The sequence below is a fragment of the Leopardus geoffroyi genome, chromosome C3, assembly GCF_018350155.1.
Source record: "Leopardus geoffroyi isolate Oge1 chromosome C3, O.geoffroyi_Oge1_pat1.0, whole genome shotgun sequence".
NCBI classification, from domain to species: Eukaryota; Metazoa; Chordata; class Mammalia; order Carnivora; family Felidae; genus Leopardus; species Leopardus geoffroyi.
In genome coordinates, this window is record NC_059338.1 from 68,382,530 (window position 1) to 68,408,527 (window position 25,998).

At 48.0% G+C, this 25,998-nt stretch overlaps 1 long non-coding RNA gene across 1 annotated transcript in view; it reads right to left on the minus strand.

Annotated features, from left to right (window-relative positions):
• Nucleotides 1–11,634: 11,634 nt before the first annotated feature.
• Nucleotides 11,635–25,998, minus strand: part of LOC123585302 — an 83,339-nt gene continuing 68,975 nt past the window's right edge. Inside the window, exon 6 of the long non-coding RNA XR_006706046.1 lies at nt 11,635–12,749. This is a non-coding gene — a long non-coding RNA (uncharacterized LOC123585302). The remainder of the gene's footprint in view (nt 12,750–25,998) is intronic.

Below are 25,998 nucleotides of genomic sequence, written 5' to 3' on the forward strand. Positions count from 1 at the left end.
CGTCTCAAGAGCGATGAGCCACGTGTCGTGTGTCAGTCAAGATACACGGTCAGATGAACCAGCAGAGTGTGGAAGTTGACCCAAGAGCGAAGGCTTCTCAATGACGGAGAGAAGGGAGCAGAAGAGCCAGTGTGGTGACTTCCAGGGCTTTCCCCACGACGATGCCTCTTTTATTTCCAGAAATCTTAGGGCTCCAGTTCAGGTCGCAGACTAAACACACTCACGAGTATCTGTTCCTTCAAAACCCACAGAAACACGAAGGAGACATGTGGTGAGGCCAAGCCCTGGAATAACGGTCAATTGATTTTCAGCGAGGGTGCCAAGAGCATTCCATGGAGAGAAAACAATCTTGTCAACAGAAGGTTCTGGAAAAAGTGGATATCCACATGCAAGAGAAGGAATTTGGACCTTTACCTTACATCATATACAAAAATTAATCCAAAAAGATCAAAGAGCTAAATGTAAGTGTTAAAACTACAGAACTTAGGGGCACCTGGGTGGCTCAGTCGGTTGAGCATCTGACTTCGGCTCAGGTCACTGTCTCATGGATCGCGAGTTCGAGCCCCGCGTCGGGCTCTGTGCTGACAGCTCAGAGCCTGGAGCCTGCTTCGGATTCTGTGTCTCCCTCTCTCTCTGCCCCACCCCCACTTGCGCTCTGTTTCTCAAAAATGAATAAATGTTAAAAAAAAATGTTTTCTAACTACAGAGCTGGAAGAAAATGCACAGGACAGTCTTCATGACTACAGCGATTTCTTGGATATCACACCCAAGACACAGGCAACAAAAGTAAAAATAAACAGGACTTCATCGAAATTAAAGACTATTGCCCATCAACAGACACTACAGGAGAGTGAAACAAAACCCATTAAGTGGGAGGACATATTTGCAAATCACATATCTGATAAGGGATTAAAAATAGAATATGTAGGGGCGCCTGGGTGGCGCAGTCGGTTAAGCGTCCGACTTCAGCCAGGTCACGATCTCGCGGTCCGTGAGTTCGAGCCCCACGTCAGGCTCTGGGCTGATGGCTCGGAGCCTGGAGCCTGTTTCAGATTCTGTGTCTCCCTCTCTCTCTGCCCCTCCCCCATTCATGCTCTGTCTCTCTCTGTCCCAAAAATAAATAAACGTTGGAAAAAAAAAATTTAAAAAAAAAAAAAAAATAGAATATGTAAAGAACCCTTCCAACTCAACAACAACAAAACAAACAGCCTAATTCAAAACTGGGCAGAGGACATGAGGCTCGGGGGCTGTGCTGAGAGAAGTCTAGAAGAAAAAAAAAAAAAAAACACATCCCAATAGAAAATGGTTAGCAAAGGATTTGAACTAGCTCTCTGCATAAGAAGAAATACAGACAGCTATGTCCAAATGAAATACGTTCAACCCCAAGTATAATCGGCGAAAGCAAAATTAAGCCACAGCAAGACACCGTTTCACACCAACAGACTGGTAAGAGGTAAAAGGTCTGACAAAATCAAGCGTTGGCGATGATGGAGAAAAACCACCAGACGCTTGCACGGTGCTGGCAGGAGTATAAATGGGACGAGCACCTGGAGAACCACCTGGAATCACCCGCGCGTGTGGAGACGCGAGTGCCTGTGGTCCGGTGTCCAAGGTAACGCCCTGGACCTCCTGTCCATGTGCACGAAAGCAGTGGGAGGCAGTCCAGACGTCCAGCCGACAGCACGGATGGGTCTCACAATCGAACACTTCCGTGGAAAAGGAAAGTTGCAGAAAATACATACAGCACGATTCCGTGTCTACGAAGTCCAGAAACACGCAAAAACGACAAAGGAAATTGTTTGGGGATAGAAAGAAAAGGGAGAAGGTAAAAGTAAAAAAAAGCAAAAAAAAAAAAAATCAATCAATCAATAAAAGGAAAGCGAATCATAAACGCGTTCGGGAGAAGGGCTGTGTCTGGAAAGAGGCTCCTGGAGAAGCGGTGAGGGGAGGAGGGTTTCAACAGGAAGCTGCACACAGGTGCGCACTCCCACCATCCGTCATACATTGCACACGCCTCACGAGTGTCCTTTGGAGGCTACTAGTATTTAATGAAAAGGTTAAGTGACGTGATAAGTGTGTGACGCGGAGCGCAGGGCTGGCATGTGCTGGGTGCCTCGTCCTCCCGTTCTTCTCTCGCTGTACGTACTTGAGAATAAACTTGAGTTCACACCAAACGGTGGCTTCCTTACAACCCCAACCAGCTGGTAGATGGGGGAACACACAGGGTCTGCTCAAAGTCACGGAGAGCAAGGCTTCCCCACTCGTCCCCGGCTCTTACCACCCCCCAGCCTGGCCATTGTGCCCATGTTACTACAAATAACCGCCCGCAGGTGTTTCAGCCCCCCTCCCCCCACCACGGTTCTGACTAGAAAGGTCTCCTTCGTGAGGCCAGGATGAGAGAAGCGGCGGTCCGATGGGGGGAGAAATGAAATCGTGGCGGCCTGCTTGCCTGCCAGCTGCACCTGTCTCGGCCAGCGGTCAGAGTCAGCTCGGGCTCCGTAACGGACAGGAAAGGACCGAAGAGAACCCCCTGCTCGGTGCCCGCTTTTCAATCACCTTCTAGCCCAAATGTTGTGACTCTCTGAGTCAGTCTGAAAACACCTGTCAAACCAAGGGGAGTTGCGGGCCGTGTTGACATTTTCATAAGTAAAGGCTCTGACATTGATCTTCTCCCCACAGTTTTCTTCCATGACCACGACGCAACTTGAAAAACGTCCAAGCAACTAACACATACAAAGTTCTATCCCTTCGCCGGGACAGACTTCAGGGAAGCGGCATCCGGGAGGGACACAGAAACAAACCACAGAGGAGTGGCCGGTGGCCTGACGCAGCGGGGTGGGGCAGGCCCAGGAAGCCAGGGGAGAAAGCCCCCAACTGGCCAAGGGCAGGGAGCCTGCACAGGGCACAAGGCAGCCACGCAGACCAAAGGGCCTGGAGCAAACAGGGGTGCAGGTCCAAGCTCCCCAGGGCTGAAGGCCTGCTGGACAAGCCCAGGAAATGTGCAGTCTTCTCCCCTGAGAAGGGAGCTTCAGCGCTCACAAACCCTACCTCGATTTTCTACCGTGCTTTGCACTTCTGCGACGAGAACGCGCCTGACTGCAGGCACGTGCGTGCGGGCGAGAGGTGTGGCTGGGCCAGGACAGCGACCCGAGGTGCGCCGCCGGACAAAAGAAACCTAAGCCACCGTTACAAGCCTTGCCTGCAATGTTTGCAAGAAGAAAACATTTGCAGTGAGCCCCCCCCCCACAGGCACCTTTAGGTCCCCTACTTGTAGGGGCACCCCGCCCCCACCCCCCATACAGACAAACGGGGGCCTCTGAGCCTCGCAAAGTTTATTTGGCCAAAGTACCTATTCTGCAGCAGCCTGCTTGTTGTCATTGAGAAACTGATGAATCAGATCAGCTAGGGGCATTTGCGACGTGGGACGGAGAGGGCGAGGTGCGGGAGGTGGGGGCCAGAGCCCCCAGACTTCCCAGAGCTGACCAAGTGGTGACACCTCCCTCCACTTCTCTTCCGCCCCTCGGGTCATGTGGGCTCATTTTGTGACTGACCCTCTTTCTTTTTTTTTTTTTTTAAATTTTTTTTTTTTTCAACGTGTATTTATTTTTGGGACAGAGAGAGACAGAGTATGAACGGGGGAGGGGCAGAGAGAGAGGGAGACACAGAATCGGAAACAGGCTCCAGGCTCTGAGCCATCAGCCCAGAGCCTGACGCGGGGCTCGAACTCACGGACCGCAAGATCGTGACCTGGCTGAAGTCGGACGCTTAACCGACTGCACCACCCAGGCGCCCCAACTGACCCTCTTTCAACCAGCCCTCGACGTTCCCTTTGACCCTGACCTCACCAGGATAAAAATGCCGGTTGCCAGAGGTAGGGGTTGAGGGTTCGAGGGGGAGGAAGCTCAGCGTGCGGTCTGTCTTGAGGTCTCCACAAACCCGGGTACCGGTCTTTGGTGCACAGACAGTCCTGGCGGACATAATACCGGATTCTTTCCTTTAAAATAACCTTTAAGAGGCGCCTGGGTGGCTCAGTCGGTTAAGTGTCTGACTTCACGATCTCGGTTTGTGGGTTTGAGCCCCGAATTGGGCTCTGTGCTGACATCTCCCTCCCGCTCTCTGCCCCTCCCCCACTCACGCTCTGTCTCTCTGTCCTTCAAAAAATAAAACGTTAAAAAAACATTTTTTAAATGACAATGGTTAGACCTAACTAGTTGTGTTGCCTTAGGAAACCAGACACGTTCCAAACCAGCAGTGACTGTTCCTTCTACCAGTTTGGACCACCTGCAGGTAGCAGGTGTTTACACATACCCACTGAGGCTAGATGATGGACGGGCAGCACCGGAGCCTGCTTGTTCAGAAAAGGAAGCTTCCAGAAACCAGAGATCCAGAAACTCGTGCAGGGACTATCCCATCCAGGGCCCACCCCAACGTGGCTCTCCCCGGGAGCCCACTCCATCAGATCAAACATAAACACGACCCACACCCCACAGACCCCTTTAGTGTGGGGACCTATGCCACTCCAGAATCCCACCGGGGGATCCCCGGTTGGAAAAACGTCATTCACCATATAGATTTCGTCTGAAATTCTGTCCTCTCCATGGGAAGATATCGGGAGACGCCACCCGGCAGGAGAGACCAGGAGGGACCAGATGGCTGGGACATGAGAGGCTATTCTCAGTCCAGGGCCAACAGAAAAGCTGTTGGCCAAATTTAGTTTGAAACCTGGTACCCAACAGTATAAAGTTAGAAACTCCCTTGAACCATCTGTCCAACCCTCGCTTGGAGAGGAACCTCAGAGTCTAGCTCCCTCCCGGACACGAGTCCACACCGTCACCATCTGGAGCCTCGCGGCCGCAGGACCAACCAACCAAGAGGGTGGCGGCCAATCCTAGAGGGTGGTGGCCAATCGAATTCTCTGGGACCCCTGTGATTCCAACATGCCTTCCGCCCTCTCTTCCCTCCACCAAATTCTCTGCTGACTACCCTGCCTGAGTTCACGAAACACACTCGTGCACACGCACCCCTGTGTGAAATGTCCGGTATTCTCGTCCTTCTGTCAACCCGGCCACAATGGTCTCTCCTTCTCACGGACGTGGGCCTCCCTGCCTCACGCCGTGCCCGCATCCCCTTCTGTGATGCTGATACAATTTATCTGTCACCCCTGAGCACGAGGACGGGGAGGGACAGAGGAAAGACACAGACACTGTGTAGGGGCGGTGGTGGGGTCACACGAGGTACAGCGAGATCGCCTGGATCCCTGCGCACCTGCTTGCCACTTCTTAAAGGTTTGTGCAGTGGCCTTAACTGGGTTCAGCCACGTAAACCCTCCAGGTGCTTCCAACACCACCTGGGTCTCCCGTGCCTCCACTGTGGGAACGGTGAGCGGAAGGGGCACCTGAGGACAGGAGAGGGGCCAGGAGCCCCCCACTGTCCAGGCCAGCTCTTGGCTTGACTAGCGGCCACGTCCTCTCCATGAGCTCCTCCAGCGAGTCGCAATCCCGGCGCGCCACCCGGGTCAGTGCACGTCCCGGGCCCACCCCGCCCCCGCCTTGTGTCAGCCAGTACCTGGCCTCCAGCCTCTGCACCTGGCCTCCAGCCTCCGCACCTGGCCTCCAGCCTCCACGCCAGGCCTGCCATGCGGACACACCTGGCCCCTGCCTCTGAACTTGCTGCACACGTTGTCTGACGGGTAGGAGGTGAAGATTCTGCCAGAAGGTGGGGTGTTAGGACCAACCGCAAGTTAATGTCCTGATATGATGAAGCGTCGCCAACCCTCTCTTTCTTAAACAAAAGGAGGAAATAGGAACTATCATCAGTAGAAACGTCCTTGGAAGCAGAGCTGGCCGCCCAGCAGCACAGAGTCTGGGGGACACGCCTCTGGTCCCGGCCCCGGGGCCACCTCCTCCTGGTGGATGCCTGGCAGCCGGCCGCACCCAGGTGTCAGTCCTCTGGCAATCACAGGGTACCTTCGAGCCCCTTTGTCCTTCGATGACATTTATTTCTTAATGAAAACAACACGCAAATGTTAACATTTATCAGGATTTTGCTAGCTCACGGCAATAGAACTAACTGACTTGAACAGCTGGAAATGACTGGGTCGTCAGGCAGAAGTCACAGCACAGGGTGTGCGTGGACCGTGAGGCAGGACGGGCCGTCCTTGGCCCACAGCCTCATTTCTCCGTCTCTCTCGTTCCGCCCCCCTCCGCCCCCGGCTGCTGGCCCACGTGGGCCACTGTAATCCCGCCCAGCCCTGGGGGGTACCCCCCTCCTGTGACTTCGTCACCACTCCCACCAGGGGCTGCTTGGGACAGCGGTCTGTTCCAGCGGGAGCAGCACCTTGTGCAGCCTTGCCAGCCAGCACGAGGTCAGTAAAAAGCAGGCCAGCTCGTAATCCGCGTGGGCCTTGTGACGTGTTTTGGCCAATAAATGTGGCAATTGTGACACCGGAGCTTCGGAGCCCGGACCTCAAGGGCTCTGCAGATTTTGTGTCCTGGGACCCCAGGCCACTGTGTCGGGAAGCCCTGCCTGGCCTCCCGGAAGAAGGGACTGTCCTCATGAGCAGAGAGAGGCCAGCAGGCACGAGACAGCCAGCAGGTGCGTGAGGCCTCCTCCCGGTGCCCAGCCGTCAGACGGCTGTGGCCCAGCCCCCGGGGACCTCACACCTGGGAGCCACGGGACTGTCCACGGGGCGTGCCCGTCCTCACCCCTTCGCGGTGTGACCGTGAATTCCAAGTCTCCTTCCTTCTCTGCAGAATAGAGATAGTGATACACCTTCCACGGGTGGTCGGGGAAGCACTAGGATGGTGGGGGACAGAGCTGTCACAGTGCTGGGACACCAAAGTGGGTATGAACACGCCTCGTGGACAGCTCCCGAGGCACACAGTCGGGAGCCGGCGAGGACTCCTGACCCTCGACTGCCCCTCACTGGAGTACAGACTGTCCTGTGATGAGGTCTCTTGGGGGGAAGCAGGGGTGAGGGTCCTTGAAAGCTGGGAAGCTGACAGTACATCCTCTCTCTCCAAGCCTGTGAGGGGCGCTTCCTGGGACATAAGGCCCATCCCCTCTGAAAGCAGCGGGAAGGGTGCAGGACCCACGAGAGGGAGAAGGGCCACCGCCAGGAGCCATTTTAAACCCTGCCCAGGAGGGTCACTCTGGAGAGCGGCCGTGTGGCACAGACACACGGGAAGCGGGACACTTCTGGGAAGTGGGACACACGGGACACTCCGGGAAGCGGGAACGGAGAGGCAGCGAGTGGCAAATCCACGCGGGGGACCCACTGCCCGGAGGTCCGGCAGGGTGAACCAGCTGCCAGGTCCAGTGCAGAGCCAGCCAGCGTGGACAGTGCCGACCAGGTGAGCACGGTCACGTCCACACGGATGCCTGGAGAGGGTGAGCGCTAGCCCAGGGTCGCCCAGGAGGGGTCGGTGCTGGCATGACGTCCTCCGTGGGTCCGAGTCCCAGAGCCAGGCCTCTTCCCCACCACCTGGGAGAGCGCATGCTGAGGCAGGCAGGCACCATCCCAAAGTCAAGGGCAGGTGATGCAGGACAGGAAACCAGGCCACTGGGCATGCCCGCCTCTCCCTTCAGGGTCCCGGACAGAGAGCCGATGCCCCGCGCCCTCAGGCAGAAAATGACAAGAGAGAGAAGGGGTATGTGGTAAAGATGTCACGTGCTGTGCCCACCATGGGGCACTCGCCACCCTTGCTCATCAGCCCTGGCGGAGCCCCTGTGACACCCCCGGCAGCTGGAGGAGGGGCCCTGCAGCCAACCCACCGTGGGGTCAGCCTCGAGGCCTCCCGGCTCAGGGTCGGCGGCAGGGGACGAGCAGATGAGGAGCGGGGCCCAGAGTCCATCCAAGGGCAAGGGAAGGTTCAACACTGAGGAAGGGAAAATATTGGCTCAAAACTCTGAAAAGAACATTGCAAACCACATTCGCTAAACGTTTCATTATATGTCTGCGAGATGTAATAATATTATGTCAACCTCATTTGCTAAATTAATATTCATAACAATGTCATTACATTTGGAAACAACCACAAGAATTCCAAGTGTGAATCAGACATCGCAGCCAGTCATGAATTAAGCAAATTGTTCACAGCCAGATTACTTCAAAGGCAAATTACTTTCAGGACATCTTCCAAGTATTTATAGCAAAAATGTATATTTAATGTAGCATTTTATTTTTTCTTAATGTTGTCGGATGAGGCCTCAGAAAGACTTCGTCAGGTCTTTAAACAGGCCTGGCCAGTGTCATCCTGAATCCACAAAGAAGGGCCATCAAAGCCATCAATAAATCCAATTCTTTGCACCATGACGGAAATGTTGTTGGTCTCCATTAAATCGTAATTATAGCTGCGGCATATCGCCAAAGGCAAGGGAAACAAAAGCAAAAATGAACTATTGGGACCTCATCAAAATACAAAGCTTCTGCACGGAGAAGGAAACAATCAGCAAAACTAAAAGGCAACTGACGGAATGGGAGAAGATATTTGCAAATGACGTATCGGATAAAGGGTTAGCACCCAAAATCTATAAAGAACTTCCCAAACTCAACACCCAAAAAACAAATAACCCAGTGAAGAAATGGGCAAAAGACACGAATAGCCATTTCTCCAAAGAAGACATCCAGATGGCCAACCGACACATGAAAAGATGCTCAACATCACCCATCATCAGGGAAATACAGATCCAAACCACAATGAGATACCAGCTCACACCTGTTGGAATGACCAACATTAACAACTCAGCAAACAACAGGTATTGGTGAGGATGTGGAGAAAGGAGAACCGTCTTCCCTCCTGTTGGTGGGAATGCAAACTGGTGCAGCCACTAGCAAATGGAGGTTCCTCAAGAAACTAAACATAGGGGCGCCTGGGTGGCTCAGCTGGTTAAGTGTCCAAATCTTGATTTCAGCTTGGGTCGTGGTCTCATGATTTGTGAGATTGAGCCCCAAGTCAGGCTCTGAGTTGACAGCACATAAACTGCTTGGGATTCTCTCCCTCCCTCTCTCCCTCCCTCCCTGCCCCTTCCCCCACCTCAAAATAAATAAATAAACATTAAAAAAGAAGCTAAAGGTAGAACTACCCTACAATCCAGCAATTGCACTATTGGGTATTTACCCAAAGGATGCAAAACTCTAGATTCAAAGGGGCACATGCACCCCCATGTTTATAGCAGCACTATTGACAATAGCCAAAGCATGGAAAGAGCCCACATTTCCATCAATGGGTGAGTGGGGAAAGAAGACTTGGTGTACAGATACAATGGAATATTACTCAGTCAACAAAAGGATGGAATTCTGCCATTTGCAATGATGTGGATGGAAGTAGAGGGTATTATGTTAAGTCAAATAAGTCAGTCAGAGAAAGACAAATACCGTATGACTTCACTCACATGTGGAATTTAGGAAACAAAACAGATGAATATATGGGAGGGGCAAGAGAGAGAGAGGGAAACAAACCACAAGAGACTCCTAATGACAAAGAACAAGCTGAGGGCAGCTGGAGGGAGGTGGGGGGGTGGGCTAGATGGGGGATAGGTACTAAGGAGGGCACTTGTTGGGACAAGCACTGGGTGTCATATGTAGATGATGAACCACCGGGTTCTACTTCTGAAACCAGTACTCCGTTGTTTGTTAACTTACTGAAATTTAAATTAAAAAAAAAAAAAGTAGACCTAAAAAAGATCTTTTGGAGGCTTTTCTATCCAAGGGTCTAGGGAACCCAGGGAACTAACTGATACCAAATAGTCCAGCTTTCTTAGTGATGACTCTTCTGAACAGTCCTATCCATTATTTGAAATTTCGATAGCTCCCTATCAAAATAACACCAGCATTCTTCACAGAGCTAGAACAAACAATCCTAAAATTTGTATGGAACCAGAAAAGACCCTGAATAGCCAAAGCGATCTTGAAAAAGAAAACCAAAGCAGGAGGCATCACAATCCCAGACTTCAAGATGTATCCCAAAGCTGTAATCATCAAGACAGTATGGTACTGGCACAAGAACAAACACTCAGGGGGGTGGGAGGGAGGAGAGGGTGGGTGATGGGTATTGAGGAGGGCACCTTTTGGGATGAGCACTGGGTGTTGTATGGAAACCAATTTGACAATAAATTTCATATAATAAAAAAAAAAAACAAAAAAAAACAACAAAAAAAAACAAGAACAAACACTCAGATCAATGGAACAGAACAGAGAACCCAGAAATGGACCCACAGACGTATGGCCAACTAATCTTTGACAAAGTACTAAAGAATATCCAGTGGAAAAAAGACAGTCTCTTCAGCAAATGGTGCTAAGAAAACTGGACAGCGACATGCAGAAAAATGAAGCTGGACACTTTCTTACACCATACACAAAAATAAACTCAAAATGGATGAAAGACCTAAACCAAGACAGGACACCATCAAAATCCTCGAGGAGAAAGCAGGCAAAAATCTCTTTGATCTGGGCCACAGCAACTTCTTACTCAACACGTCTCCAGAAGCAAGGGAAACAAAAGCAAAAATGAACTATTGGGACCTCATCAAAATAAAAAGCTTCTTCACAGAGAAGGAAACAACCAGCAAAACTAAAACGCAACCGACAGAATGGGAGAAGATACTGGCAAACGACATATCAGATAAAGGGTTAGTATCCAAAATTTATAAAGAACTTATCAAACTCAACACCCAAAAAACAAATAACCCAGTGAAGAAATGGGCAAAAGACATGAATAGACACTTCTCCAAAGAAGACATCCTGATGGCCAACCGACACATGAAAAAATGCTCAACATTACTCACCATCAGGGAAATACAGATCAAAACCACAATGAGATACCACCTCACACCTGTCAGAATGGCTCACATGAACAACTCAGGCAACAACAGATGTTGGCGAGGATGTGGAAAGAGAAGATCTCTTTTGCACTGCTGGTGGGAATGCAAACTGGTGCAGCCACTCTGGAAAACAGTGTGGAGGTTCCTCAAAAAACTAAAAAGAGAACTACCCTATGACCCAGAAATTGCACTACTAAGGTATTTATCCAAGGGATACAGGTGTGCTGTTTCGAAGGGACACAGGCACCCCCATGTTTATAGCAGCACTATGGACAAGAGCCAAAGTATGGAAAGAGCCCAAATGGCCATCGATGGATGAATGGATAAAGAAGATGTGGTATGTATATTTACAATGGGGTATTACTCGGCAATCACAAAGAATGAAATCTCGCCTTTTGCAACTATGTGGATGGAACTGGAGGGTATTACGCTAAGTGAAGTTAGTCAGAGAAAGACAAAAATCATATGACTTCACTCGTATGAGGACTTTAAGAGACAAAACAGATGAACATAAGGGAAGGGAAACAAAAACAATATAAAAACAGGAGGAGGGACAAAACAGAAGAGACTCTTAAATATAGAGAACAAACAGAGGGTTGCTGGAGGGGCTGTGGGAGGAGGATGGGCTAAATGGGCAAGGGACTTAAGGAATCTACTCCTGAAATCATTGTTGCATGACATGCTAACTAATTTGGATGTGAATTAAAATAGGTAGATGATAGATAGATAGATAGATAGATAGACAGACAGATAGATGATAGATAAAAAGAAAGGTATGGGCTACCAAAAGAAAAAGGCAATGCAATGTTGTTTGAGAATATTTTATTTATCATGTTATTGTGTGACATCCTAACCTCCAAGGCATTCCTCTTCTCTTGCCTCTTTTCCTTCTCTAAGCACTATTTCTTCCCTTGACCCTTGACTTTTCCCTCTCCTGTGCATCCCATATTCCTACCCCCTTTCAAAGCTCAGCTCAGGAATCCTCTCTTCTGGGAAATCTTTTGTCATTCACCAGGTTAGACAAAGGGACTATCCTACATTGTCCCACAGCTTTTTCTACGTAGCTCATCATAAAAAGCGAACTGTGATATTTATTTATCTCCAAGCCCTGGAATAGCATATAATAGTCACAAATTCATGGTTGTTGAATGCATAATTAAATGCATTCCAGACCATCTATTGGGATCCTGGATAACAAAAGAAAAATAAAATGGGTGACTACTTTCAAAGAGCTAACAGTTTATTATATTTGGTTGTGGATTTCTCTGATAGTTTAACGATGTAAAAGTTCCTTGAATAAAGATGCTTTTGAACTGTGAAAAAAAAGAAATTTCAATAGCATGATTTTATATAAAAACCAACCTCAGAATTCTTCAAGATAAGTAAATAAATAAATCCTAACTGCATTTGGAGGTCACGCCTCTGTGATCGTGAGTGTAGGGCCCACAGTCAGACTGCCCCAGTGCAAACCATTGCTCCCGGACCTCACTGTGCATCCTGAGGCAAGTGGATCAACCTCTCTGAGTCTCATTTTCCTCACGTGTAACATCGGGAGCCCAATAAGGACCCACTTGAAAAGGTTGGGAGAATTAACGGAGCTAATACATGTAAAGTGCTCATAACCGTGCCCGGCACATAGTAAGTGTCGACTGAGTATGCTGTTCGTGGAAACGTGGCTCCGCTGTGGGAACGCGAACCCACAATCATTATCACATCTTTCCCAAGTGAGTGAGTGCCAGAGCAGACAGAGACGCTTCTTCCACCAGGGTTCTCGGGACAAGGCGAGGGCACGTCACTCAGGCAGACCCCAGGTGGGAGCTGAGCAGAGAGCTAGAAATCTGGGGCACAGACATGATTCTCCCAATGGAGCTCCTCACGCTGTTGGCTCTCAAATAGTTTCCAGCCTCCCCGTGGCGGGTTATTTATGCCTGTAGAGATAAAAAGGAGAATTTTTGCAAAACTACATGATTAATTAATCAACAACCGAGTGGTTGATCTGCAGCAAATGGATATTTCCTACAGAGGAATCAATTACTTGAATGCCAACTTGGTGTTTTATAGGCCCTTAAAAGGTCAAGGTAATTCTTTATAAGCATCCATTTTGTTTGTTAGGAGGGAAAGGAAGGGAGGAAGAGAGAGAAAAGGATGGAGGAAGGAAGGGAAGAGAGGGGAAGGGAAGGGAAGGGAAGGGAAGGGAAGGGAAGGGAAAGGAAGGGAAAGGAAGGGAAAGGAAGGGAAAGGAAGGGAAGAGGGAAGAGAGGGAACAGAGGGGAAGGCAGAAAGGAAGGGAGGGAAGGGAAGGAAGGGGACGGAGGAAGGAAGGGAGGGAAGGGAAGGGAGGAGGGAAGAGGAGGGAAGGGAAGGGAAGGGAAGGGAAGGGAAGGGAAGGGAAGGGAAGGGAAGGGAGGAGGGAAGGCAAAGGGAAGGGAAGGGAGAAAGGGTGGAGAAAAGAAGGAAGGAAAGAAGGAAGGGAAGAAAACGTACTATCAAAAAATTTGTAGTGTGAACTCCTATGTGAAAGAAACCCAGACTCCACTTCGGTACACGTTTGGGTAGAAATCTGTAGGAAACAGGCTGAGGGGTACACAGGTGTTTTCGGAGCCCCACCTCCGACAGGGGAGATGTTGTGTGGGGGCTGTGGTAGGGGGCCAATGGGGAGTGGGGGGCACCAGTACCCCGTGGAGATGCCCCCGGTGTAAAAAGAGCAAAATTCGGTGGCTGAATCAGCTGCGTCGCCTGAACCTCAAGCTGAACTCACATGTCCACGCCTCCCTGGGGGTGCCACAACCCAGATGTGCTTGTGGAGGTGAACAGAAAGGGATTCTTGCCAGAGGAGAAGACACCCGATGTGCCTCCTACAGGCTGAGCGTCAACACCAGGCGACGAAGGCAGGAAACCCGCCAACCGGCTAGACGCCCAGCTGGCCAGATGGGCCACGCGAGCCCACGAGAGTCCCCGTGGAGCAAACACACCTTCGCACGTGTGTCCGACTGAGCGCGTGAGATGACGCCGCGATCAGGCGGTCTGCACTCCAGGTCCCCGGCAGTCCAGGTGCGTGTGTGACACCTGGGTGGCTGGTCGGCCAGGATCGCAACCCTGCCCACCCCTCTGCTAACCCCACGGCCCCTCCTGCAGACGCGCCTCGAAGGTTCACTCACCACCACGGCGCACCGAGCACCGTACTCGAAGCTGCGGAGGACACAGTACGGCCCCTGGGAGAGACAAACAAGCGGCCAGGCGGCCACGGTTCAGTGGGCTTAGGGCTACAAGCCCAGGAAGCAGCCGTCAGGAGGGGATCGCCCCTGGACAGAGCCCTGGAGAAGGGCCAGCGCTGATGTGGATGATGGAGATGACTGTCCACACCCCAATGTCCCCTGCTGCTAACACTCCTGACGCCAAACCTCACTGCCGACTGCCGGACCACGGTCTCTGTGCCACACGTGGTCCTGGCCTCCCCCCACTGAATTGTTTGAGTTTCTCTAAGCACATACAGGACTGTGAGCGACAATGATTAGATCCCTAATAGAAGCTGTTACCCCCTGCCCCCCAAGAAGCTGGAGCTGAGATACACTGGTCCTGTGGTCGGAGACGCGTTTCGAATGCTCAATAACCCAGTAAAGCTGCTTGGGCACGCTGTGAGCAGTGATCATACTTAGTCCACTCGGGACGCTGCAACTTTATGCTCAATACACTTGCCATGGCGTTTTAATACGTATTTTCCTTCTTGAACAGCTCCCTTCCCCCCACCACTCATGAGTCTCCGCCCTTGGGTCAACCATGCCTCGTAATATTGAGCAGATTCAAATCAGTTTCCAAATCTCCTTTTTTTATATTCAAGGTTTTTTATTAAAAAAATTTTTTTTCAACATTTATTTTATTTTTGGGACAGAGAGAGACAGAGTATGAACGGGGGAGGGGCAGAGAGAGAGGGAGACACAGAATCGGAAACAGGCTCCAGGCTCTGAGCCATCAGCCCAGAGCCTGACGCGGGGCTCGAACTTACGGACCGTGAGATCGTGACCTGAGCTGAAGTCGGACACTTAACCAACTGCGCCACCCAGGCGCCCCTCAAGGTTTTTTATTTAAAAAAAAAAACTTTAATGTTTATTTTTGAGAGAGAGAGAGAGGCAGAGAGCGAGCAGGGGAGGGGCAGAGAGAGAGGGAGACACAGAATCTGAAGCAGGCTCCAGGCTCAGAGCTGTCGGCACAGAGCCCGACATGGGACTCGAACTCAGCAACAATGAGATCATGATCTGAGCCGAAGTTGGACACTTAACCGACTGAGCCACCCAGGTGCCCCTATTTTTAAGTTAAAAAATTTTTTTTTAAATGTTTATTTCTTGAAAGAGAGAGACAGAGACAGAGACAGAGACAGAGCATGCGTGGGGGAGGGGCAGAGAAAGAGGGAGACACAGAATCTGAAGCAGGCTCTGGGCTCTGAGCTCCAAGCTGTCAGCACAGAGCCTAATGTGGGGCTTGAACTCATGAACTGCAAGATCATGACCTGAGGCAAAGTCAGATGCTTAACTGACTGAGCCACCTAGGTGCCCCTATTTCTAAGTTTTTAAAAGCAGGCTCCATGCCTAATGTGGGGCTCGAACTCACAACCCCAAGATCAAAAGTTGCATGCTCCACCAACTGAGCCAGCCAGTCACTCCCCCCAAATCTTTTTTTTAAAGTTTTTTACTTTTATTATTTATTTTGAGAGAGAGAGAGAGAGAGAGAGAGAGAGAGCATGCATGAGTGGGAGAGGGGCAGAGAGAGAAGGGGAGAGAGGATCCAAGCAGGTTCCAGGATCTGAGCTGTCAGCACAGAGCCGGATGCAGGGCTCGATCTCACGAACCATGAGATCATGACCTAAGCCAAGATCAAGAGTCAGATGCTTAACCGACCAAGCCACCCAGGTGTCCCCAAATCTCCTTTTTAAAAAATGTTTCTTTCTTTATTTTGAGAGAGACAGAGACAGCACAAGGTGGGGGAGGAACAGAGAGAGAGAGAGAAAAAAAAAAAACCCCAAGCAGGCTCCACACCACCAACACAGAGCCCTACATGGGGCTCAAACTCATGAAACTGTGGGATCATGACCTGAGCCGAAACCGAAAGCCAGACACTCAACCCACTGAGCCACCAAGGCTCCCCTAAATCTCCTTTTTTAAAAAGACACATGGGACATGAGTCTAGATCTGGGCATTCAGGTGCCAAAGAAAAGAAGGAGGCCAGGGAATCTTTTTATTCCACCTGACAAGTATCTATTGAACATCTTCTCTGTATAAGACGTTGAGCTAAATACTAATGTATGCAAATACACAAAGGACCTCCCTCAAGATACTCACAGTCAGATGTGATAGGACCAATGTTAGAAAAGGGAACAAGCAGAATGAGGCAGGAACGAATAATGAGTGACAGGTAGGCATTCAGAGAAGGAAAAGATCACCACCAGAGAGGCACCTGCAAAGTTCCCCCAAAAGATCCTACATGTACAAAAATTACCTTAAAGATAAAGCATTTCCAGGGCCAAACACTGGATAATCGAGCAAATTCCTGCTGCATTGTTAGAGACCCAAAGATGAGGCAGATAAGATGTTACAAGCGCAGTAGGGATCCCGTTAGCACATAGACAGAATCGACGGCAGTTGGGGGCGGCTGCTGCCAAACATCCACTCAAGATACCTGCAAACAGAGACGACTCTGTCCACAGATCCGGAGTGCGCACAGTAGGGACGTCTCCACTTTGCGGGCGGGTGTTCTGACCCTGAGGTCTTCAAATATTTTTAAAGTATAATAACGAGTGTCAGCGAGGAGTGGAGAAAAAGACACCCTCGTGCACGATTGGTGAGAATGCAAACGGGTGCAGCCGTCTTAGAGAACAGCATAGAAGTTCCCCCCAAAAATTAAAAATGGAATTACCATACGATCCAGTAATTCCACTACTGGGTATTTACCTAAAGAATATGAAAACGCCAATCCAAAAAGATATGTATGTCCCTATGTTTACTGTGGCATTATTTACAATAGCCAAATTATGGAAGCAAACCAAATGTCCATCAAGTGATGAATGCATAAAGAAGATGTGGTACATATACACAATGGAATATTATTCAGCCATGAAAAAGACTTAAATCTTGCCATCTGCGACAAGGTGGATGGAGCTAGACAGCACAATGCTAAGTGAAATAAGTCAGTCAGAGGAAGACAGATACCATATGATTTCACTCATATGTGGAATTAAGAAATAAAACAAAGAAAAAAAGAGACAAAAAACCCAGAGTCTTAAATACAGACAACTGATGGTCACCAGAGGGGAGGGGAAGAGGACAGGTGGATGAAATAGGTGAAAGGGATTAAGAGTACACTTATCCAGATGAGCATCGGGTGATGTATAGAATTGGTGAATCACGGGTGCCTGAGGGGCTCAGTAAGCTAAGCGTCTGACTCTTGATTTCGGCTCAGGTCATGATCTCGTGGTCATGTGAGATCAAGCCCCACTTTGGGCTCCACGTTGAGCATGAAGCCTGCTTGGGATTCTCTCTCTCCCTCTCCCTCTGCCCTTCCCGCCACTCATGCTCACTCTCTCGCTCTCTCACTCAAAATAAATACATAAATACAAATATTCCAAAAAATTTAATTTTTAAAATGTTTTTTTTAATTTTATTTTGGAGACAGAGAGAGAGCACAAGCAGGGGAGGGGCAGAGAGAGGGAGACACAGAATCTGAAGCAGGCCCCGGGCTCCCAGCTGTCAGCACAGAGCCCGATGGAGGGCTCGAACTCACGAACTGCGAGATCATGACCTGAGCCAAAGTCAGACACTTAACCGGCTGACCCACCCAGGCACCCCTAAATAAAGCATTTTTTTAAAATAATTATTGAATCACTATTTTGTACCCCTGAAAGTAATATAATACTGTATGTGAATTGTACTTGAGTTTTAAAAAATAGTAAAAAAAAAAGAGGTACAATTCACTCCCCACAACCACCTTGCTATGATTGCACAGAAGCTTTGCACTTTGACCTGCTGTGTAAGTTTCCTACTGAGACACAATACACTGACCAAAGAACACAAGTATCTTGGTCTTTTCATTTTTCATTATAAAGGAACAACATAGTATATTACATTCCTTACAAATCTCTTGTGAAATTGGACAAAACGAACCCTCCCTGGAGAGACTGGTCCATTCTGGGTGAGCCTAAGAAAGCTGAGATTACAAATCAATGCAAAGTCACCAAGGTGCACAGCACAAGCACTCTGCCTTCAACAGTGGACTCCACAATGAAAAGAAGAATTGAAATAATGAATTCATGCGTGGAGAAGCCAAGGTATTAAAAAAAAAAAACAAAAAAAACTTGGGGCGCCTGGGTGGCGCAGTCGGTTAAGCATCCAACTTCAGCCAGGTCACGATCTCGCGGTCCGTGAGTTCGAGCCCCGTGTCAGGCTCTGGGCTGATGGCTCAGAGCCTGGAGCCTGTTTCCGATTCTGTGTCTCCCTCTTTCTCTGCCCCTCCCCCGTTCATGCTCTGTCTCTCTCTGTCCCAAAAAAAATAAATAAACGTTGAAAAAAAAAATTAAAAAAAAAAAAAAAAAAACTAATGGTGATTTGAATTCAGTTAAACATAGCAATAAATCCTAATAAGTGGTAACTACAGTTACCATACATGATAAAATCATTATAAATCGTGGAAGAAGAGTTAAATCAATTTTATAATAATAATAATTTGATGATAATATATTGGGGGAAATTTTCACATCTTGCCAAAACCAGGAGATTGAAAAGGGAGGTGCTGTTGTATTTCTTTCCACAATTCACAGGGAGAGTCAAGACACAGATTTATTTATGAAAATTGATGTATTAGGAAATGTAAGTTTAATATATTATTTAAAGAAAAAATGAGGGGTGCCTGGGTGGCTCAGTGGGTTAAGCATCCGACTTCGGCTCAGGTCATGATCTCCTGGTCTGTGAGTTCAAGCCCCACAACAGGGTCTGTGCTAATGGCTCGGAGTCCGAGCCTGCTTTGGATTCTGTGTCTCCCTCTCTCTGCCTCTCTCTCTCTCTCTCTCTCTCTCTCTCTCTCTCAAAAATAAAACAAAATAAACATTAAAGAAAAAATGGAAACTATAGGCTGACTTCTAGGTAAGATGGAGAAACAGAGCCCAGATTTATCTCCTGCTTGCACCAATTAAGAAAACAGACAAACTATATATAAAACTATGGTTTTCAAGACACAGGATGGAAGGCAGCAATGAAGGATGGTGATCTCTGAGAGGCAGAACACAAACAAACGTGAGTCCAACATTGGTCCCCTTACTGTCTTGAGAGAGTTTCCAGGCTATGGCTCAGAGAGGAGGAAGGGGGACCCAGGCAGAGCCCCATGGTCTCCCTGAATTGAGGACACAGATACGGGAACACAGGAGGGCCAAGACAGCTAGTGTTCCCAGGACAAAATACCAAAGATGAGAGAGCTGTTCACAGAAAGAACTTAAGAGATCTACAGAAATTCCTCCTCTACTTGTCAGCCAAATGCTGACCAGCTTGTATGTGTGAGGAAACTAAGGCTGGGGAAAGAATCACAAGAAAGTCTTAGAAAGAACAATTCCTGGGGGTTTCACAATGACAGAAAGAGTTCCTCTTCTTACTAGGCAGAGTGAAAACTCTCATAATTCACAGAAACTCAGCAGAGTACACAGAAGGTCTGCGCCAGTACTTGGGGGAAATTATCCACAGATTAACTGCTGCTGTGCTCTCACCTAACAAATATTAAAAACAAGATGGAAACATATCAAACTAGTAACTTAAGCACATCCCCAAATAAAGTTCAATAATATTTAGAGGAAATACAAGAGCACCCAGGACCAAACAAGGTAAAATTAACTGTCTGGCATCCAATCAAAAAATACAGGGTATGCAAAAAGGAGGAAAATATAATCTATAACATGGAGAAAAAAAATCTATCAACTGAAACTGATCCAGTAATCACAAAAATGATAGAATTCGTGGTCATGGCTATAAAAACAGTTGTTCTAACTGTACTTCATATGATGAAAAAGCTAGCAGAAATATTGTATATATTAAGTACAAATACAGATGATATTAAAAAGATTCTAACTGAAAGTCTATAAATGAAAACTACAATGTCTAAGATTAAAAGTATCCTGGATGGACTTACAGTAGGTAGAAATTGCAGAGGAAAAGATTTGTGAACATAAATACATAGCAATAGTACCTGTGCTATAACTTCGAGCAGCCAAACAATTGGAATCCAAAAAGAGAGGAGAGTGAGGCACAGAAAAAGTATTTTATTTTATTTTATTTTATTTTATTTTACTTTATTTTATTTTATTTGTTAATGTTCATTTATTTTTGAGAGAGAGACAGAGCACAAGCAGGGGAGGGGCAGAGAAAGAGGGAGACACAGAATCTGAAGCAGGCTCCAGGCTCCGAGCTGTCAGCACAGAGCCCGATGTGAGGCTCAGACTCATGAACTGTGAGATCATGACCTGAGCCAAAGTCGGATCTCAACTGACTGAGCCACCCAGGCACCCCTAAAGAAATTTTCCCCAATTTGTTTAAAACTTTATAAACCCCACAGATGCAAGAAACCCAATGAACACCAAGCAGACAAAACATAAAGAAAACTACACAAATACATCAAAAATACATCACTGGCTCATAACCAGTGATAAAGTCTTAAAAGCAGCCAGAGGAGGAAAACACACAACATACATCAGAAGAGAGAATGGCAGCAGACTTCTCTCTGGAAACAACAGAAGCTAGAAGACAGTGGAGCAAAATGTTTTCAGGACCAGAAAACACGTTAACCCTGACTTCTATACCCAACCAAAATATATTTCCAAAAATGAGCATGAAATAAAGACTTATGCATACCTACAAAGGTTGACAAATTCATCCCCCTAGGGTAAGCCCCAAAGTCAACAGCACAAAACTGGTCAGACCCTTAGATTCTATCTCAGGGATGTGAATGAATTCATCATCAGCAAACTCCTCAAGAAATGTTAAAGGAAGTCCTTCAGGCAGAAGGAAAACTATAACGGGCAGAGGTGTATATCTACACAGCAGAATGAAAAGAACCAGCATGGTAACCATGCAGGTAAATGTACTGCTTGTCTCTTGTCACATAACAAGTTACCACAAATTTAGTGGCTTAAAACAACACCTATTTATTATCTCACAGCTCCCATATGTCAGGAGTCTGGGTTCAGGTTAGCAGGGTCCTCTACTCATGGTCTCACTAAACTAAAATCAAGGTTGTAAACCGGAAGTCCCTTTTTCTTTCTAGCTGTCAGCCGAAGATCACTTGCAGCTCCAAGCGGCTGCCCGTGGGTCCTGGCCCTGTGGCCCCTCCACAGACAATTCACGACATGGTTGTATGCCCTTTCCAGGTCAGCAGGAAAATCTCCCGCACTTCCCACTTTGAGCCTCTGACCTCCAAACCATCTTTCAAAGGGCTCGCCTGATTAGGTTAGACCTACCAGGATAATCTGTCTTGGTTAACTCAAGGCCAACTCATTAGTAACCTCATCACAGAGAGATCTCATCATATTCACAAACCTCACCCACACTCAAGGGGAGGAGAATATTACAAAGCATAATGTACACTAGGGCATGACTCCTGGAGACCTTGTGTGAATCCTGCTTCCCACAGTAAATATAAAATGTTCTACTTATTATTATTGAAATCTTTTTATGAGCTAGCTGACAATTTAAAGCAATAGTAATAATGTATTCTGATGTTTATAGCACATATACAAATAAAATATGTAACAACAAGATCACACAAAGGATGAGGGCAGGTTGGAAATATACTATTATAAGTTGTTTGTGATATCTGACTGGCATGATATTACCTGTGACAAGTTGAAGATGTAGACTATAACCCAAAAGCAAACACTAAAATAAAAGACCAAGTGTTAAAGCCAATAAGCCAACAAAGTAAATAGAATGGAATCATAAATAGTACTCAGTTGATCTCCAAAAATGCAGAAAAAAGAGGAAAGGAGGGATAAAACACAGATGGAGCAAACAGAAGACAAGATGATAGATTTAAAGCCAACTGTATGTATAATCACATTATCTGCAAATGGTTTAAACAGTACATCTTGGAAAGTGATGGAAGGTGGAGCCAGTCCTGCCTTCACTCCTTGGTTTCCAGGCCCATATAATACATGGTACCTACTGGAGACATGATGTACAATGGTTACTCCTTTAGGGTGTATGTCGCCTTCTGGAGAAGGTGTCCCACCCTCTCAGGGCACTGTCTCCAATCTGATGCCTCAGTTTTGCCTTCAAAAGAGGACTCCGTTTCTCCCTCCGTCCGGCACCTTCTGAGTGATGGAGAGTGTGATGGGTCAAGTGCACCCCATAATCACATCCCCACTGTTCCATTTCGTGTGCTGTTCCATGGGTTACTGGACGCACTGAGATGTTACATGGGATCCCATGTTGGTGGGTCAAACACTGAGTCCCTCAGTTGGCGGTGCTGGCTGAGACCCTAAAGTCAGGAAAGACAAACTCATACCTGTAACACATGTCTACTGCAGGTAAGATGAATCACTCTGCCTTCCAAGGGGAACAGGTTTAGTGCGATCAACTTGACACCAAGTGGTTGGTCCGTCTTCTCAAGAGATGATGACGTATCAGGAGCTTAGCACTGATCCCTATTACCAGAAGATGGGCGTTCAGCAGCAGCAGTATATGTAGCAGCCTTGTCGAGTCAGAGTCCCCACTGCTGTGTCCACATAGCCTCCCCCGCCAACAAGACTACTCCATCCATGCAGCTGTCTCACTAGCACCAGAGTGACCAGTGAGAGAGGCTAGCCTACATCACTGGTCAAGCCATTCTGCCTAATTGGTTGATTGGTGCATTTCCGTCGTAGATGCTGTAAACCATACCGAATCCAGGACGACATTTATTACCTGGCTTCCATTTGCCTCCCTAATCTTACAGAAAGCCCTGATAACACTTTGGGAATCGATTTCAACTCTGAACCTATATAGAGCGTTCACTGAAATGTCGGAACATTCCCTTTTCATCAGTAAACCCAGCTACCCAAGTAAATGACAATAGGGATGGGGGGAATGGTTATCATACCCCCTTGCCATGGAGCTGTGGGGTCCTTCTATGGCAGAGACCATGGAGACTTGGCCTCTTCTGTAGTCAGTTTTGGGTCCGAAAACTGTCTCATGTCTGGAAAGTAGTCAAAAAATTATTACTTTTTAAATTATGACAGTTGCCCTCAGCCTCCTGGCCCTCCATCCTTGATTGTTTTGATTGCATATCTGAGCAATACCCATGGTACTTATCCCTCGTGGCCCCTAGGGATACCGTGTTCTGACCGTGTTCTGACCATCCCCATAGGTCCCCGAGAGTCTGGTCCTATGGCTATCACTCTGACCTTGCCTCTCGCTATAATAATAATCATGCTCCATTTTGCTTCTGACACATATGTGCCACCACCTGGCCTTAATTCTTTGGGGAATCTATAATTTCCACTTCTGTAAGAGAACCCGGTTCCGTCACAGTGTCTCTCGAGAGCAGCCCTGGCCTGTAGAGGAGTCACCGCTGAGCTTCCCAAGGATGCTGGGGCTCCTTTCTCCAGCATGTACCTTATTACTTTGGAAAACAGAGTGTTGTCAGACCTGCCCACCAAACACAGTCGTTGGTGAGCTTTCCGGAAAACCTTTAGATAAGATTTCCACTCCAGCATACCCACTTCTCTGAGACTTATGATTCCTTCTTTCACTGCCACAGCATTTGACATTTCTACCTCAGTTAGAAGGCTTCTACCTCCGTTAGAAGCCTCCGTTTCCAGGCTTCTAAGAGCCATCTTTGCAGTATATTAGCACCATCTCCCAGGATCTTTACAAGGATATTAAATCCTATATCAGGAAAGCGTAGTCCCACATTGATTTGCTTCCATCATCCAACTTTATGTCCTCTCCTGATCTAGAACCCTCAGAATCCTTTCCCGCATACACAGATCTAGAATCATCAGAACCCTTTCCCACATACACTGATCTACAATCCCAGAACCCTCAGAATTCTCCCCCATGTACACTGATCTAGAACCCTCAGGATCTTCCCCCCATGTACACTGATCTAGAAACCTCAGGACACTCATCTACTGATTTAGAACCCTCTCTCAGAATCCCCCCCACATACATGGATCTATAACCCTCCCCCATGTACACTGATCTAGAATGCTCAGGACCCCCCTGTACAGTGATTTAGAATCCCAGAACTCTCAGAATCTCCCCCCCCAATGGACACTGATCTACTGATCCAGCACCCTCTCTCAGAATCTTCCCACACACACACTGGTCTAGAACCCTCAGAATCCTCCCCCCATGTACACGGATCTGGAACCCTCAGGATCCTCCCCCACACGAACTGATCTAGAACCCTCCAAATTCTCCCCCATGCACACTGATCTAGAACCCTCAGGATCTTCCCCCACATATACTGATCTAGAACCCTCAGAACCCTCCCCCATGTACGATGATCTAGAATGCTCAGGACCCCCCTGTACACTGATTTAGAATCCCAGAACTCTCAGAATCTCCCCCCCATGGACACTGATCTACTGATCCAGCACCCTCTCTCAGAATCTTCCCCCACATACACTGATCTAGAACCCTCAAGATCTTCCCCCCACATACACTGATCTGGAACCCTCAGGATCCTCAGGATCTACACTGATCTGGAACCCTCCGGATCCTCAGGATCTACTCATCCAATCCAGCACCCTCTCTCAGAATCTTCCCCCACATACACTGGTCTGGAACCCTCAGGATCCTCCCCCACGTGAACTGATCTAGAACCCGCAGAATCCTTTCCCATGTGCACTGATCTAGAACCCTCAGAATCCTTCCCCACATATAATCTCCCAGCTCGTGCCAGAGAATGGTGTCGAGGTCTTGTAGCTCCCTCAGACTATGGTCCCTTTCCTTCCTTCACAGGCCCATCACTTCTCCAGCTAGGCTATGGAAGGGCTCAACCCTACTTATTGGCCTGGTGGCATCGTCTTAAAGAAAGAGGGAGTGCTAGCCTTTAACAGTGAGAAACACATCACTTCTGTGGGCCCAGAAGGTTCAGAGGGATCTAGAGATTCAAGATTTTACTGACCTAGATGTCCCCACTGTGGTCTCAGGATTCTACTCTGCCCAACTCAGGGCCATGACCTCGGCATAGCAGGCTTGACAGAATGACAATTCAGCCTTCTCAGGGACACTTGTACTCTTCCAATTGTTTTGGGCCATTTGGCACAGCCTTCCCATTTGGCCTTATTTGGTGATTGATTACCATTAGCCTTGACTATCTTTCTTCAATGCACCGATCGCCCTGTCTATGACCTTCCAGTTCTAGCTTCTAAATTACTGCTTCCTCCTTAATTGGCAAATGCCTGACGTACCACCATGGCCAGTGCATTCATTCCCACTGGTGTTGCACTCCAGTTGGCCCCAGCAAAAGTTGGGATGACTGAGTCCATAGAGCACGCCAGGGGCAACCCATGCTCCCCGCATCAGGGACGGGCATCTCGCTGCCAGTTGGGTGGAGGGTGATCAATACAAGTGTCCAATACAGGTTTGGTGAATGGACGGCGTGTAGGTAGACGGCCGCTGGGAGGGGAGGAGTTCTCCGGAACCCCACCTGGTTAGCCTGAGAAATAGCTGAGAAACATTGGCATTTCCTAACCAAAAGTTTTCCTTTAATAGGAACACTATACAAATAACAAGGAAAGGAAAAGCAATTCTTTGGGGACTTCTGACTTCTCAGCAATTAATAATAAATCTGTAAAGTGACAACTAAAATGAACAATCATTAACCAAATACATTATGACCATGAAACACTAATGTAAGTTCTAATACACTTCGGTCAGAATCAACATCAGTCAGAGGGGCCAGAGGAGACGAGACGCTCTGCCCTCCAGGCCCTGGAGCCTGGTGGGTGACAGGTGTCTATGTCACTCTCAGCACTGCCTCCTTTGGGATATTTATGGTGTAGTTACCAGGCAAAGCCCAGGAAAGAGAAGGGCAAAAAGAGAATTTCTTCACATTGAAAACTCTGGCACTGTTTCCAGACCAATTCAGAGTCAGGGGCCCTCTCTGTTCCTCCCTGGTCATTTATCGAATTGCCAGAGAAGCTGAAATATCTCCAATTGTTAG